This window comes from Populus alba, chromosome 1 (genome assembly GCF_005239225.2).
Source record: "Populus alba chromosome 1, ASM523922v2, whole genome shotgun sequence".
Lineage (NCBI taxonomy): Eukaryota > Viridiplantae > Streptophyta > Magnoliopsida > Malpighiales > Salicaceae > Populus > Populus alba.
The window spans coordinates 44,488,072-44,494,146 of NC_133284.1; positions in this window are offsets into that span (position 1 = coordinate 44,488,072).

Consider the following 6,075-nt stretch of genomic DNA (forward strand, 5'->3'; position numbering starts at 1 on the left):
ACCGTAATTCTATGGTTTTTATGGCAAATACAACAAGAATGAGATTGATATGTTTTATTTTCTTTCTTTTTTCAATGGATTGTGGTTGTGTTTCCCGATTTTTGAACGGGAAAATAGCTCCACGTATTCTTATAATTTGTAACTAATATGTTATATACGTTTAATTACATCCATTTTATCATTAAAAAAGTTGTTGTATTTTTAGATCCTTTTATTTTTGCATTTGAAGAACATTTTAAAAAAAATATTTTTTTTATTTGTTTTAAATTAATATTTTTTGGTGTTTTTAAATTATTTTAATGCGCTGGTATCAAAAATAATTTATAAAAAATAAAAAATATATTATTTTAATATTTTTATAAGTGAAAAACACTTTAAAAGACAACCACAACTATATTTTCAAATAGAACCTAGACCCTGGCATGATGGATTAACTCAAAGATTTATTAATTGAGAATCTAATTTCAGATTAAAAAAAATCTAATATATTTTTACTAAAAAAACCTTATTTGGAATTTATTTTTAAGAAAATAGTTAAATATTAGATATAATCTCTCTCCTAATCAAATGCAACTTTTGGGTTGTATGTTATAACTATTCTCCAATCTAATCTTTCACCATATTTTTACCATCAGAAATAATGAAAATATATCAATTAATCAAGTTAATATTTTATACATTCACAATAATTTTTACCAAAAAGTTAAAATAAATGTTAAAAATATTTTCAAAATTTGTCACGCGTAGAATAATTTATATGTATAACTTATCAAAATTAAAATTTAATTTATTGAATTGTATCTGGAATTTTAAATATTTTTTTATTTTTAAAAATATAAAATTTAAACTTGGTTATGTGCAAATTATTTTTATTAGTTTTGATAATGAGAATCTAATAAATGGGAGATACAATAACTTATTACAAATAAATTAGATACAATTAAATATACATAATACTATATCGGGCACAGTCTCTCTAAATATAATAGCATTTAGAGTCTTGTCCCCATTTTTAGCAAAAGGTTTTAGTTGCCATGGTTGCTTATTACATTAGACATGGATTAGATTTTTAGATTTGTATTTCCATTTATATTTCTTTCCATCTAAAGTTGATAATTATGCATTTGTTCAATATACGGTGTTTGTTAATAAGTAATGTTTATATTGAATAATTAGTAGGTAGTTAAGTAAAGTCAATAAGAGCCAAATATATATATATGTTATCTTTGTAGTTTTTAATTTGACTTTTTTTGTCCATGAATTTTATCACAAGTCTTGTTTGAGGTATGAGCGTAGTTTTGAAATCCGACTGGTGAATCAATTAGAGACCCGGCTGACCCAGGGCTGGAACTGAGCCTGGCGGGTTGATCCGGAATTGAAATTAGATCGGGTTGAAGAAAAAATAGGAAAAAAAACTTGGTGTAATCCAGCTGACCTAACGGGTTGACCCGGCAAGATCTGGTCAAAAACTCGATTGCAATTCGTTGACTTTTGTATTTTTATTCTATTAAAATAACGTCATTTTGATTTAAAAAAAAAAACATTGACCCAAGCGATCTGATGATCCGGTCAAAACCCGAAACCCTGGTCTTGGATTAGATCTTGGACCGGGCTGGGTCTAAAAACTGTGGGTGTGGAAACTTTGTTTCATATATATATATATATATACAAATCAGTCCAAGATACCTAATATATAAAAGAAAATAATATTTATATCGAAGAAAAAAAGAAAAAGAGCATAATGAAAAATAGTTGACTAATTTTGGGGGGGGGGGGGGGAAGGTCTTTAAAATGATTTCTTTGAATCTTGTTCTTGTCTACAAGATTTAGAAAGAGAGGAAAAAGAAAGGTCACGATGAAAGAGGAATTGCAAGGAGAAAGCAGTTCCAATTTCCAATGATAACTAGAATATTGTTTTTTTGTAAATATGCGGCAACGTGGAAGTGATAATGACAATGAACAAAGGATACATTGCTAGTATGAAAAGTATGGTGTTTCTTTGAGAGAAGTAAACACTTGAATTTATCAACACTCAGACTACTTGACTCCCCTTAAGAAAAAAACATAGGAAAATTACTTTTTTTTTCTTTACATTTTTTTTTTTGGAAAAGAACTATTTTTTTTCTTTACACTATGAATATTTATCACTTTATATTTGGCCTAGTTATATCATTTTTTTTTGTTCTTATCATTATTCTTTTGTAATTTGTTTTAAAAAAAATTCTTTACACTTTTTTTTTTGAAAAATTATTATACAAAAACTAAGGAAATAAAGTTTCATTGTAGCAATTGCAATATTATTCCATTATTCTACTACATTAAATATTAGCCTGAGATCTTACATGTTTTTATTAACATATATGATATTTACTATATTTTATTATATATAAGCATCGAATTTTGATTCACAATTATATTTATTACTTAATGTTAAAAAATATCTTAATAATACTTACATATTAATTTTTTTTGAGATAGAAAAAAATAATCAACTTGCAGCAAGGCGAGTTAAATAACTGTGTTAAGACTTTTTTTTTTGTATTTATTAGCACAAATGGTTCTCGATGTATTTAATTAAATACATGTATAATCCTTTTGATTTATAATTAGATTTTTTAAAGGAAAAACCACATTGAAAAAACTTGCTTATTTATTTGTTTTTTGTCAAAAACATTTTCTAACCCACACTAAAATACTGGTAACATAACTAGTCCTTGTCTAAATTGATGCATTCATTCAAAAATAGTTTATTACATCATAGACTAGAATATTAGAATATATATATATATATATAAATATATATATATATATTTTAAAAAGAGCTGAAAGGAATCAGTTATTTATTTTGGACATAGACTCAAAACATTGTGGATTGAAACAATGTTTTGACCTCTTTTCCCTTCTTGACAAAATTGACAAAGGTTGCCTTCATGGATATTTTTGTCTTTTCCAAAAGGTTCATTAGGTATTGCCTAATTAACAGGGGTAAACTAGCTAACATATTTTTTTTTTGCATAATATAATGATTTTTTTATCCTTGAAAGTAAAATGACATGTATCTATCACTTGGGGGTATATTTTTACTTTTCATGTGTATTTACACAATAAATTATTGATGTTATCCCTAGAAACCATAACAAAGAAGCTATCATGCAGGGGCATTTATGTATTTTCTCTCTCTTGTTTTTTAGTAATAACCAATTTGACAGAGTCTGTATGTCTTTTACTAAATATATAATACTATTTACATAATTTATAGGAAGGCGTGTGGGAGATCTAAGAATGTTGCAACATCACATGCGACAGATTTACTTGGTCAAATAATGGCTTTCAAGGCTGTGATAAAATCCTTCAGGTTGTCCCTACCTTTTAAGACACGTGTGTAACTTCATTACCTCTGGTTCGTTGTCAAGTTTGTTTCTTCTTTTTATCTCATTTTCTCTTTCAACCTAAAAAACCATGACAACTCTAAAAAAATTAGTGTAACTCTCTGAATCTTCAAATTTAGTCCATGTTCTTGTAATTAATATTTTTTTTATTTGAAATAATTTATAAAATTAGAATTCTTTTTCAATTTCACACCCATGGATTTTTTTTATATGTTAAATTTTGTCCCTATTCCTTTAATTGCTATATATTTTATTCGAAATAGTTTTTTTTTTTTTTTTCGATTTCATCCTCTATTTTTTTTTCTATCAAATTTGGTTCTCATTTTTTATTACTATTTTTTTACCTTGAAAATGTTTTTTTTTTTAGGATTTTATCCTTCTAAATTAAATTTATCAAGTGTTGAGCTTCTTGATTGAGCTCGAATCTAGAGCTTAATGGATTGTGAGTTTGAGATATTAATTCGGATTTAGGAGGTTTGTCTAAGTGTACTTTTTTTTAAAATTTCATTCTTCAATATTGTTTTTTGTTTTCTATGAGAGTTTTTGTCTTTTTGAGAATATGATGGATTGCCTTAAGTTTTTTTCCAATCTTTTTATAGATCTAGATTTTTTAAAAATAATTTTTATTAGATTAAATTAATTTTTTGCATCCTTTAACATTAAATTGGTCTTGTATTGCCTTGGGTTTTTCCCTGCCTTTGTTAGATTTTGCTTTTTTAAAAGGGATTTTGTTTTTTTAATTAAATTTATTTATTTCATCTTTTAACATCTAGTTGGTTGGATATTGAGATTTTTGGTTGAGACCAGGTAGTAATTTAATGGATTACGGGTTTGAGAGATTAACCTGAATTTAGAATGTTCAAACTTCAACCAGATTTGCTTGGATTTTTTCCTCTCTTTTTTTGAGTTTATTTTTTTTCTCAATCTCATCCTCAAATATTTTCTACTTTTTTTCACATCCTATGTGAATTTCTATACATTCTGAAAAGAAACACAAGTTACCTAAGGCTTTTTTTATATTTGTTGAATTTAGCTTTTTTTTTTTATTTTGTAATTAAATTAAATCAATTGATTAAATATAAGCTTGGGATTCGCTTTATAGTCTTTTTTATCTTGCTTTTCAAGTCATTGTTCTGATAACACAGGTGGTCCTTCTCAATTACCTTAATCGTAGATTTTTCTTACTTATTTGAAAATGTTGATGTAACATGAATATTTTTTTTTTGTGAAAAAATTGGCTCAAACCGCAGTGTAGTGCGAGCCATCTAGCTAGTTAACATATATTAAAAGGGCTTAGTTTTTCACTATAGCAATGAATAGTGAAATGCCAAGAGTTTTTTCACTTTGGTCTTTAAAAGTTTTGAGGAATTTTTTTTTAATTTTAACTTTTTTTTCAATCTCATCCTACAACGTTGAATTTATTTGATATTGAACTTCATAATTTATTTTGATTTGCTTTCTATAGAGTTATCTCACTCTCATAACTCGGGTTGCAAGTTTTGTGGGTTAGTTGTATTGACTTGGGTTAACTTTTTATTTCTTTTTTAATTGATTTTTTCCTAACATCACTCTTCAACATTAGATTGATCAGGAATGCAGTTTTATAATTTTTTATTTATTTATTTTATGTAGGGTTATCATAGTCTCAAGATCCAGGTCACGTGTTTTGTGGGTTAGGTAGGTTGACTAAGTCTTTTTTGTATATATATTTGACACGATCAAAAGATTGATGTTTTCTTCCAAGTGCAGGAGTGTCGAAGAAATAAATAACCCAACAAGACTGTGATCGAACCACATGGAGGTTAATTGTATAAATTATAAATAACAATAATACAACAACAACAATAACAATAATAATTGTAATAGTAGTAGTAGTAGTAGTAGTAGTAAATAAGAAGAAGTTGATGAGAACTTTGAGATAGAATATTAATGTGAGGATTAAACAATTATAAAAACAAATGTCAAGGTTAGAGGATCTACTAATGGTATTTCAAACAAGTATAGTATAAACTCTTATTACTCAACTGGAAACCACACATAAAGGAGGTTCCAATCGGATGATTTGTCATTAATAGCTCATTATAAATTGTTAACATGATCATATTAATTATCTTATTTACGTAACACCAAACTTTTAAATATTGTCAGGAATTCATGATACTAACTTATATTAACAACAAATCAAGTTCCTTTTATAGCACAAGTGTAGGTAATACCATACGGTTGGGCTATGAGAGTGCCAAGCATTTGTTATACAACACAAATCTAAATTAACCATTTAACAAGCAAGGTATTAAGAATTAGTAAGATAAGAAGATAAGATATGTTAATATTAAACATTAAAGTCCATATTTAGTTTACACTATACTTATTCTTACACCATTAATGTAACCTTTTCATCTTGACATGATAAACTTAGCTAAACATAATGAAGAAAAGAAACATAAATAAACAAAATAAGAACATAAATAAGATATAAGTTAATTAAGTAAAGAAAATGAAATGAAAAGCATAAACAAGATATTAATGAAAGCAAAATTTAAGAATTAAAAAAAATATATATATAAAGAGAGAGAGAGAGAGAGAGAGAGAGAGAGAGAGAGAGAGCAAGAGCAAGTTCTAGATCTGAATAACTAAGCCCCTAAATACATGGAAAATAACTCCTTTTATAAGCCAAAATTTAGAA